The following is a 12,768-nucleotide window of genomic DNA, read 5'->3' on the forward strand; positions in this document are numbered from 1 at the left end:
CCCCCCCAAAAAGCCTAAATATATATTTTATTTTAGTACTGGCAGAGTTGCTGCCAGTACTTAAGATGGCGGGGACAATTGTGGGGTGGGGGAGGGAAGAGAGCTGTTTGGGAGGGATCAGGGGGTCTGATATTTCAGGTGGGAGGCTGAGCTCTACACTAAAGCTAAAATTAACCCTGCAAGCTCCCTACAAGCTACCTAATTAACCCCTTCACTGCTAGCCATAATACACGTGTGATGCGCAGCGGCATTTAGCAGCCTTCTAAGTACCAAAAAGCAATGCCAAAGCCATATATGTCTGCTATTTCTGAACAAAGGGGATCCCAGAGAAGCATTTACAACAATTTGTGCCATAATTGCACAAGCTGTTTGTAAATGATTTCAGTGAGAAACCTAAAATTGTGAAAAATTTAACTTTTTTTTTAATTTGATCGCAATTGGCGGTGAAATGGTGGCATGAAATATACCAAAATGGGCATAGATCATTACTTGGGGTTGTCTACTACACTGCACTAAAGCTAAAATTACCCCAAAAAGCTCCCTACATGCTCCCTAATTAACCCCTTTACTGCTGGGCATAATACACGTGTGGTGCACAGTGGCATTTAGCAGCCTTCTAATTACCAAAAAGCAACGCCAAAGCCATATATGTCTGCTATTTCTGAACAAAGGGGATCCCAAATAAAAATTTACAATCATTTATGCCATAATTGCACAAGCTGTTTGTAAATAATTTCAGTTAGAAACCAAAAGTTTGTGAAAAAATTTGTGAAAAAGTGAACGATTTTTTGTATTTGATCGCATTTGGCGGTGAAATGGTGGCATGAAATATACCAAAATTGGCCTAGATCAATACTTTGGGTTGTCTTCTAAAAAAATATATATACATGTCATGGGATATTCAGAGATTCCTGAAAGATATCAGTGTCCCAATGTAACTAGCGCTAATCTTGAAAAAAAATGGTTTGTAAATAGCAAAGTGCTACTTGTATTTATTGCCCTATAACTTGCAAAAAAAAGGAAAGAACATGTAAACATTGGGTATTTCTAAACTCAGGACAAAATTTAGAAACTATTTAGCATTGGTGTTTTTTGGTGGTTGTAGATGTGTAACAGATTTTGGGGGACAAAGTTAGAAAAAGTGTGTTTTTTTCCATTTTTTTCTCATATTTTATAATTTTTTTATAGTAAATTATAAGATATGATGAAAATAATGGTATCTTTGGAAAGTCCATTTAATGGCGAGAAAAACAATATATAATATGTGTGGGTACAGTAAATGAGTAAGAGGAAAATTACAGCTAAACACAAAGACCACAAAAATGTAAAAATAGCTTTGGTCCCAAATGGACAGAAAATGGAAAAGTGCTGTGGTCATTAAAGGGTTAAAGTGATACAAAACCCACATTTTTTTCTGTCATGATTCAGATAGAGCATGCAATTTTAAGCAACTTTCTAATTTACTCCTATTATCGTTTTTTCTTCGTTCTCTTGCAATTTCTATTTGAAAAAGAAGTTATCTAAGCTAAGGAGCCAGACACTTTTTGGTTCAGACTCTGGACAGCATTTAACCACCAATTAAGAACAACCCAGATTGTGAACAAAAAAATGGGCCGGCTTCTAAACTTACATTCTTGCTTTTCAAATAAAGATAGCAAGAGAATGAAGAAAAAATGATCATAGGAATAAATTAGAAAGCTGCTTAAAATTGCATGCTCTATCTGAATTATGAAAGATAAAATTTGAGTTTGGTGTCCCTTTAAGGACAGAATCTTAGAGCATAGGGACAACATCAGACAAGACTCTAGTAGCATGTCAAAACATTTTGAGTTGCACCACTCTTGGGATCTGGATACATTAAGGTTCATAGGTATTGATAGAGAAATACTATATGGTAGAAGGAGGACCAGGACAAAAATATCCTTCAGAAGGAATGTAGGTGGATTTAGAAGTTGATCACCATCTCTCCAAATTGTCTTAATGAAAAGCTTGATATGGCGTGTTTTCTAGGCTGATAGGAAGAATAACTAAAACCTGTCAAATAATTTTTCAGACTTTTTGTAAGAATTTCAGCAATATCTCTTATATACAGTGTGTATATATATATAAATATATATATATAAAGCCCAATGTGCAGTCAGGGTATAACATTAAATGGCTTCACTGTTATAATGTGTGAAATACTGAGGGGACTATTGTTTCATTTGTGCAAATGAAATATTGTATATAGTACAGTTTTTTTGTATATTCTATACAATTGCTATTGTAACTGGTCTAAAGGATAAAGTTCTCCCCTTCCAGAGGGCAGAGTTTAAAATACTGCATAAAAACCTGCAGTCTGCAAAGAACAATACAGCACTGAGGAAGCCAATCTTTGCCAGATTATGTGGGGGAGAAACGCGCGTCGGCACTGGCTGACCGAGTCATATGTGGCTCATTCTAATATGCAGAGTTAAAGCAGGAATGTTTCAGCCCAGAAAGGTAGCGCTTTGCAGTGTTAGGACCAGTCAACACATTGAGACACCTTGTAAGTTGGTGACTGGCTTAAGCAAAATATGGCTATATTGTGTAACTAAGATCCAAATTTTAATATATAAGTATAGGTGATTTTTGAAATATTTAAAATGTTTTGATAATGTAAAAGTGAATGTGCGCCAATATTCTATTTTGTGTAATTATTTTGGTTTTGTTGGCTGCACCCCTAAGAAGAAATACAAATAATTTTGTAAGGTGTGCTAAACCACATGGATTTAAATATATAGTCATATATATAAGCGCATTGGAGTCCTTTGCAGTAAGGTAGCTGAAAACATATTTTTGCAATATTCATATTTAATAAATTGTTATACTGTTTATTTACTGTAAGTATTTCACATTCCAATGTTCTTCCCATAGCGGAATATGTTCTAAGTATATTTCAATAGATATATACCTGTATAAAGATATATATTTTACCAAACAAAATATCAAATATACATAGAAATATGTATTAATAAATAAATAGAACATATGCTGCTTTGTGAAGAACATTGGAATAGAAAATATTCATATTTCATGTTGGGTTAGCCCCCTTCAGTAAACGCAATCTGATTTGCGTGCGAATAAGGGTGTTAGGTTTTCTCCACTTTTAACGCTCCATTGAAGTCTATGGGGGAATATATTAATGCAGTTATGTTATTATATGTTTGTCTTTTTATGTGCGTTTGGTTAGCGCTCATGCAAAAACTTTTAACTTTCAACTTGTGATACCCGTGCTATCAGACACGCGCAAAAAGCCTCTGTCTAGCGAAGTTAGCGTGTGAGTGGGAATGCTAATTTATGCTCCACTCATAATCTAGCCCTTAATGTGTGTAATCTAACCCACTGCTGAAGACTTAGTTTGGGTCATAAAAGCCACTGCTGACTCTCTGAGAAGGCGTGGTGTTTGAATACTTGTGCATGAGCCCTCACAGCATATGTGCATATGACGCTGAAAAACATTAATAACTTTTACAGGAGCATTTATGGTAATGGCAGTATATTGCAAAAAAAGTACCAACATGCACCGATTTTAGCTTTGACCTTTCCAAAAAATTTAAAAAAAAAATCCAGTTATCTTACTTGGTTCTCATGGTACATGAGGAATTGATAACCTCAATGCACGTTATTGAAAAATTAAATATAAAAATTTAAAAAATATTAATCATAATTCTTAAAAATTATAATACATACTGTACAAAATATAATTAATCTATAGATTATATTGATATTTTTTACAGTATGTATAATCATTTTTAATGTTATATTTAGTTTTTCAATTACAGGCATTGAAGTTAGCGAATCTTCATGTGTACTAACCCGACACCATGTTAGACCTAAATCACGAACCCCTATGATAAATAGAGCTTTTTGGTTTTCGGTAGGTTTGCAGTACACAGAGAGGTAACCATATGGAAAAGTACCTCATCTCCACTGTTAGATATGGTAGTGGCTCTTAAATGTTTTGCGGCTGTTTTTCTGCCAGAGGACCTGGACATTTTGCTAGGATACATGGCTTCATGTACTCAAATATCAACAGATATTAAATGAACCTGTGTTGTGTTTGCAATTGTTTGATATCCATGAGAGCAGAGTATTTTTGCGTATTTTTTGAACAAAAGATTAAACAATAAAGACAATTTTTCACTTATTTCTATGCTCATATTTACCAAGGGTGCCATTATTAGTGGAGGGCACTATATATATAAGATTTGACATTGTGAAGTATAACAAAAAAACATACGATTTTTGTTTATATAGTGAACAATAAATCTCAACTAATGTCAAATGTATTATTTATATTTCAATTTTATTTTTTTCTATATCTTTTACAATCCAATATGTGTATATGTCAATTCAATAAACTTGATTGTAATATTATGGTTAATTTAGATTCTTATGTTGTATGTTTGCATAAATTAATTTTTTTTAGGTGATGCTTGATTGACATTAGAAACTTTCGCCTAGATTACGAGTCTTGTGTTAACCTTAAAAAGCAGCGTTGAGAGTTCCCAACGCTGCTTTTTAATGCCTGCTGGTATTACGAGTCTGGCAGGTACAGGTGTACCGCTCACTTTTCTTCCGCGATTCGAGCATACCGCAAATCCCCTTACGTCAATTGCGTATCCTATCTTTTTAATGGGATTTGCCTAACGCCGGTATTACGAGTCTTGGAGAAAGTGAGCGGTACACTCTCTCCTGTCAAGACTCCTACCGCATTTAAAAGTCAGTAGTTAAGAGTTTTATGGGCTAATGCCGTAACATAAAACTCTTAACTAAAGTTCTAAAAAGTACACTAACACCCATAAACTACCTATTAACCCCTAAACCAAGCCCCCCCCCCCACATTGCAAACACTATAATAACATTTTTAACCCCTTATCTGCCGACCGGACATCGCCGCCACTATAATAAATATATTAACCCCTAAACCGCCGCACTCCCGCCACGCAAACACTAGTTAAATTTTATTAACCCCTAATCTGCCGCCCCCTACACTGCTGCCATCTACCTACATTTATTAACAAATTACAAATTTACCTGTAAAATAAAACCTTACTTACGTTATAATTACACCTAACACTACACTATCATTAAATTAATTACCTAAACTAACTACAATAAAATACAATTAAATTAAATAAACTACAGTACGAAAAAAAAAAACACTAAATTACAAAAAATTATAAAATAATTACAAGAATTTTAAACTAATTACACCTACTCTAATCCCCCTAATAAAATAAAAAAGCCCCCCCCCAAAATAAAAAAAGCCCTATCCTATACTAAATTACAAATAGCCCTTAAAAGCGCCTTTTGCGGGACATTGCCCCAAAGTAATCAGCTCTATTACCTGTAAAAAAAAATACAATACCCCCAACATTAAAACCTACCACCCACACACCCATGCCTACTCTAAAACCCACCCAATATCCCCTTAATAAAACCTAACACTAACCCCTTGAAGATCACCCTACCTTGAGACGTCTTCACTTCAACTTTTGAATGATGCAAAAACTGAAGTCATTATCACGTACACTGAATTGAAATATCTTTATACAGAATTTCCAATAATGCCGGTGTTTTACTGTATCCCTAAGATCACTTTCTTAGACCTTTTTTGAGAAAAATTAATGCCCCTACCATATCAGAGAATTCCCTGTTGGTCTCTCTCGATGTTGAGGGGCTTTACACCTCTATTCCACACAAGATTGGAATGGAAGCATGTAGAAATTTCCTAGACAGTAGAGGTTCTGCATTTAAAGACCATACAGACTTTGTTATACATTTTCTTCCATTTGTTCTAAATAATATGTTTTCATTTAATGGTAAAATATATAAGCAACTTAGAGGCACAGAAATGGGGGGCCACTTGGGTGCCTACCTATGCTTGCCTTCATTTAGGAGCATGCGAGATGAATCATGTATATCAGAATAGACATTTTGAACAGCACATACATTTCTGGTTCAGTTATGTGGATGATGTCTTTCTGATATGTGAGGGCTAGTTGGAATGTCTGGAAAGGTTACTAACATTACAATACCATAAAGAGGACATTTCCTTTCTGGACGTTAAGATCAAACAGGAAAAGAGTATGCTAATGACAGAGAATTTCCGTAAAGCTACAGCAGCAAATAGTTTGTTACTAGCATCCAGCCACCACCTCCCACATCTAAAAAGAGGGTCCCTACGGGGCTATTCCTGCATCTGTGTAGGGATTGCTGCTCTATATCTAGGTATGAAAAACATGCAGAGAATATGCAGCATAGATTTTTATCAAGATTTTATTAAAAAAAACTGCATTTAGAGTGCAAGAAGCAAGGCCAGACATATGAGTAGAGATGATTTACTATTTCACAAAAAAAACAATCTTCTCCTTCGCCTATCTGGTTGGTAACTAGGTTCAATTGCCATTGGAATGTATTGAGAAATATCCTCAAAAAACACTGGGATATACTTCTAGGTGATGAAGATTTGGCTGATGTAGTGAGTAATGTCCCCCTCCTTACAGCTAAGAGAGCCCCTAACTTATGAGATAAATTGGTACATAGCCAATATATGTCTAGACCATAAGCTAGTAACTGGCTTTTGAATCATAGAACTGTAGGCACTTTCTCTTGTGAAAAATGTGTGACCTGTAGATATATGGTGGTAAAGTTTTTCTTTAAAGGGCCATAATACCCAAATGTTTAAACACTTGAAAGTGATGCAGCATAGCTGTAAAAAGCTGATTAGAAAATATCACCTGAACATCTCTATGTAAAAAAGAAAGATATTTTACCTCAAAAGTTCCTCAGTAGCCACCTCCCATTGTAAAGGATTTCTAAGCAGCATATTAGTATGTCTGTCCCGGGACAACTGAAAGGATGAGCTTCGTGCACTCTCATATTATTTCACCAATTAGGTTAAGGAAGCTTACTATGAAATCTCATGAGAGTTAAGTCAAATCTCATGAGATCACAGTAAGAGTTCATGACCTCAGCACTGCTGATGCTGATTGGCTGCTGTTCATTTCTTCATTTTTTTTATTTTTTTACCTGCAGCTGGGAGCAGCTAAGTATAACTTTTTACACAGAACTTACTCTGGTGAGCTGAGGAAATTGTGAGGTAAAATATCTTCCTTTTTTACATAGAGATGCTCAGGTGATATTTTCCTGTCAGCTTTTTACAGTTATACTGCATCAGTTTCAAGTGATTTAGCATATGAGTATTATGTCCCTTTAACTGTAATACACAGTGTTTTTTTTTCCTACTTCACTGTTCACGCCCCAGTTTTTATGTTGGGAAAACAAAAAGGGCCTTTAACCCCTTAACGACCAAAGACGTGCAGGGTACGTCCTCAAAAAAAAGGCAGTTAACGCCTGAGGACGTACCCTGCACGTCCTCGGTGTGGAAAGCAGCTGGAAGCGATCCTGCTCGCTTCCAGCTGCTTTCCGGTTATTGCAGTGATGCCTCGATATGGAGGCATCCTGCAATAACTGTAGATGGCCATCCGATGCAGAGAGAGCCACTCTGTGGCCCTCTCTGCACCGGACATCGATGGCCGGTATCGTTGGTGGGTGGGAGCCGACTTGGGAGGCGGGTGGGCGGCCATCGATGGGCCGGGTAATGTAGAGGGGGGCGGGATCGGGGGCGGGGCCGATGGGGGTGCGCACGGGCGCACGCGCGTTCACGGCGGGCGGGCGCGTGCACGGGGCGGGAGCGGGTGGGAACCGCTACACTACAGAAAAGACAGCACTAAAAGTGTCAGAAAAAAAGTGTATATTTAAAAAAAAAATAACAATCAAAGGTATCTAGGAGGGGGTGGGGGTTTGTTCTTTGGTGGGGGGGGGGGGGAGCTACACTACAGAAAATGGGGAAAAAATAAAAAAGCAACTATTTTATTCTAAACTGGGTACTGGGAGGGTTAGAGAGCTGTTTGGTGGGGGATCAGTCAGGTTGGGGGCTAAGGGGGGCTCCTACACAGCAGCATATGTAAATATGCTTAAAACCCCCCCAAAAAGCCTAAATATATATTTTATTTTAGTACTGGCAGAGTTGCTGCCAGTACTTAAGATGGCGGGGACAATTGTGGGGTGGGGGAGGGAAGAGAGCTGTTTGGGAGGGATCAGGGGGTCTGATATTTCAGGTGGGAGGCTGAGCTCTACACTAAAGCTAAAATTAACCCTGCAAGCTCCCTACAAGCTACCTAATTAACCCCTTCACTGCTAGCCATAATACACGTGTGATGCGCAGCGGCATTTAGCAGCCTTCTAAGTACCAAAAAGCAATGCCAAAGCCATATATGTCTGCTATTTCTGAACAAAGGGGATCCCAGAGAAGCATTTACAACAATTTGTGCCATAATTGCACAAGCTGTTTGTAAATGATTTCAGTGAGAAACCTAAAATTGTGAAAAATTTAACTTTTTTTTTAATTTGATCGCAATTGGCGGTGAAATGGTGGCATGAAATATACCAAAATGGGCATAGATCATTACTTGGGGTTGTCTACTACACTACACTAAAGCTAAAATTACCCCAAAAAGCTCCCTACATGCTCCCTAATTAACCCCTTTACTGCTGGGCATAATACACGTGTGGTGCACAGTGGCATTTAGCAGCCTTCTAATTACCAAAAAGCAACGCCAAAGCCATATATGTCTGCTATTTCTGAACAAAGGGGATCCCAAATAAAAATTTACAATCATTTATGCCATAATTGCACAAGCTGTTTGTAAATAATTTCAGTTAGAAACCAAAAGTTTGTGAAAAAATTTGTGAAAAAGTGAACGATTTTTTGTATTTGATCGCATTTGGCGGTGAAATGGTGGCATGAAATATACCAAAATTGGCCTAGATCAATACTTTGGGTTGTCTTCTAAAAAAATATATATACATGTCATGGGATATTCAGAGATTCCTGAAAGATATCAGTGTCCCAATGTAACTAGCGCTAATCTTGAAAAAAAATGGTTTGTAAATAGCAAAGTGCTACTTGTATTTATTGCCCTATAACTTGCAAAAAAAAGGAAAGAACATGTAAACATTGGGTATTTCTAAACTCAGGACAAAATTTAGAAACTATTTAGCATTGGTGTTTTTTGGTGGTTGTAGATGTGTAACAGATTTTGGGGGACAAAGTTAGAAAAAGTGTGTTTTTTTCCATTTTTTCTCATATTTTATAATTTTTTTATAGTAAATTATAAGATATGATGAAAATAATGGTATCTTTGGAAAGTCCATTTAATGGCGAGAAAAACAATATATAATATGTGTGGGTACAGTAAATGAGTAAGAGGAAAATTACAGCTAAACACAAAGACCACAAAAATGTAAAAATAGCTTTGGTCCCAAATGGACAGAAAATGGAAAAGTGCTGTGGTCATTAAAGGGTTAAAGTGATACAAAACCCACATTTTTTTCTGTCATGATTCAGATAGAGCATGCAATTTTAAGCAACTTTCTAATTTACTCCTATTATCGTTTTTTCTTCGTTCTCTTGCAATTTCTATTTGAAAAAGAAGTTATCTAAGCTAAGGAGCCAGACACTTTTTGGTTCAGACTCTGGACAGCATTTAACCACCAATTAAGAACAACCCAGATTGTGAACAAAAAAATGGGCCGGCTTCTAAACTTACATTCTTGCTTTTCAAATAAAGATAGCAAGAGAATGAAGAAAAAATGATCATAGGAATAAATTAGAAAGCTGCTTAAAATTGCATGCTCTATCTGAATTATGAAAGATAAAATTTGAGTTTGGTGTCCCTTTAAGGACAGAATCTTAGAGCATAGGGACAACATCAGACAAGACTCTAGTAGCATGTCAAAACATTTTGAGTTGCACCACTCTTGGGATCTGGATACATTAAGGTTCATAGGTATTGATAGAGAAATACTATATGGTAGAAGGAGGACCAGGACAAAAATATCCTTCAGAAGGAATGTAGGTGGATTTAGAAGTTGATCACCATCTCTCCAAATTGTCTTAATGAAAAGCTTGATATGGCGTGTTTTCTAGGCTGATAGGAAGAATAACTAAAACCTGTCAAATAATTTTTCAGACTTTTTGTAAGAATTTCAGCAATATCTCTTATATACAGTGTGTATATATATATAAATATATATATATAAAGCCCAATGTGCAGTCAGGGTATAACATTAAATGGCTTCACTGTTATAATGTGTGAAATACTGAGGGGACTATTGTTTCATTTGTGCAAATGAAATATTGTATATAGTACAGTTTTTTTGTATATTCTATACAATTGCTATTGTAACTGGTCTAAAGGATAAAGTTCTCCCCTTCCAGAGGGCAGAGTTTAAAATACTGCATAAAAACCTGCAGTCTGCAAAGAACAATACAGCACTGAGGAAGCCAATCTTTGCCAGATTATGTGGGGGAGAAACGCGCGTCGGCACTGGCTGACCGAGTCATATGTGGCTCATTCTAATATGCAGAGTTAAAGCAGGAATGTTTCAGCCCAGAAAGGTAGCGCTTTGCAGTGTTAGGACCAGTCAACACATTGAGACACCTTGTAAGTTGGTGACTGGCTTAAGCAAAATATGGCTATATTGTGTAACTAAGATCCAAATTTTAATATATAAGTATAGGTGATTTTTGAAATATTTAAAATGTTTTGATAATGTAAAAGTGAATGTGCGCCAATATTCTATTTTGTGTAATTATTTTGGTTTTGTTGGCTGCACCCCTAAGAAGAAATACAAATAATTTTGTAAGGTGTGCTAAACCACATGGATTTAAATATATAGTCATATATATAAGCGCATTGGAGTCCTTTGCAGTCAGGTAGCTGAAAACATATTTTTGCAATATTCATATTTAATAAATTGTTATACTGTTTATTTACTGTAAGTATTTCACATTCCAATGTTCTTCCCATAGCGGAATATGTTCTAAGTATATTTCAATAGATATATACCTGTATAAAGATATATATTTTACCAAACAAAATATCAAATATACATAGAAATATGTATTAATAAATAAATAGAACATATGCTGCTTTGTGAAGAACATTGGAATAGAAAATATTCATATTTCATGTTGGGTTAGCCCCCTTCAGTAAACGCAATCTGATTTGCGTGCGAATAAGGGTGTTAGGTTTTCTCCACTTTTAACGCTCCATTGAAGTCTATGGGGGAATATATTAATGCAGTTATGTTATTATATGTTTGTCTTTTTATGTGCGTTTGGTTAGCGCTCATGCAAAAACTTTTAACTTTCAACTTGTGATACCCGTGCTATAAGACACGCGCAAAAAGCCTCTGTCTAGCGAAGTTAGCGTGTGAGTGGGAATGCTAATTTATGCTCCACTCATAATCTAGCCCTTAATGTGTGTAATCTAACCCACTGCTGAAGACTTAGTTTGGGTCATAAAAGCCACTGCTGACTCTCTGAGAAGGCGTGGTGTTTGAATACTTGTGCATGAGCCCTCACAGCATATGTGCATATGACGCTGAAAAACATTAATAACTTTTACAGGAGCATTTATGGTAATGGCAGTATATTGCAAAAAAAGTACCAACATGCACCGATTTTAGCTTTGACCTTTCCAAAAAATTTAAAAAAAAAATCCAGTTATCTTACTTGGTTCTCATGGTACATGAGGAATTGATAACCTCAATGCACGTTATTGAAAAATTAAATATAAAAATTTAAAAAATATTAATCATAATTCTTAAAAATTATAATACATACTGTACAAAATATAATTAATCTATAGATTATATTGATATTTTTTTTTTTTATAAATATTTTTATTAGATTTTTCAGATGAGATAAACAAATACAACATTAGTACGACCAAAGCGTACTATTTCAGTAACATGACAAAAAGAATGGATACATAAGGAGACACAGTATATGCATAAATGGATTAAATAAACATATGTAACCTCTATATCCAAAGTAAGGGTATTACAGAATTGTTCACTTAAGTCAGAAGTAACTGAAAAGAAGAAAAGAAGAGAAAAAAGAAAAGAGAAAGAGAAAAAGAAAAAAAAAAAAAAAAAAGGGGGGGGGGGGAAAGGGGGGGGGGGATCATCCATGGGAGAGGGGAGAGGGGAGGGGGAGGGGAGAGGGTAGGGTCTAAGACCAAGGAAATAAACCTGTAATGGACACTAATTAAAACTAGATAGGTGTGGGATGTCGTACCGACATTGCTGAGTAAAGGTATAATAGACTAAGTCTCAAATCTAGGGAGCCAGGTCGTGTCAAATCTATCTTTCCATTCTGCCCAAATCAGTTCAAAAAAATCGACTTTACCCTTGGAGTAGTACATAGGTTTTTCCATGGTGTAGATATAGGCCATGGTTTGGGTGATGTCAGACCAAGATGGGGGGCTAGTTCTTTTCCAGGCCTTGGCTATATTGAGTTTGATAGCCGAAAAGAAATAGATGCTTAATGAAGCATAGTGTCTAGGGAGTTTGTAGATACCTATATGGAGTAAGGCGACCTCCGGTGTATTGGGGAGGGAGATACCCATAGAAACAAGAGTTGAGAAACACTTATTCCAGATGGGCCTCAATTTGGTGCAAGTCCACCAAATGTGTGCCATGTCTCCTATCCCACCGCAACCTCTCCAGCAGATAGGAGATGCCCCAGGGAAAATTGTAGCTAATCTAGCAGGCACCAGGTACCATTGTGTGAGTAATTTAATGTAGTTCTCATGCATAGTGACACAGTGGAGGGTTTTATTTGTGAGGAGTAATGTACGGTGCCATTCTTTGGTGGGGGCAATGAACTCG

Source organism: Bombina bombina, chromosome 1 (assembly GCF_027579735.1).
Source record: "Bombina bombina isolate aBomBom1 chromosome 1, aBomBom1.pri, whole genome shotgun sequence".
NCBI classification, from domain to species: Eukaryota; Metazoa; Chordata; class Amphibia; order Anura; family Bombinatoridae; genus Bombina; species Bombina bombina.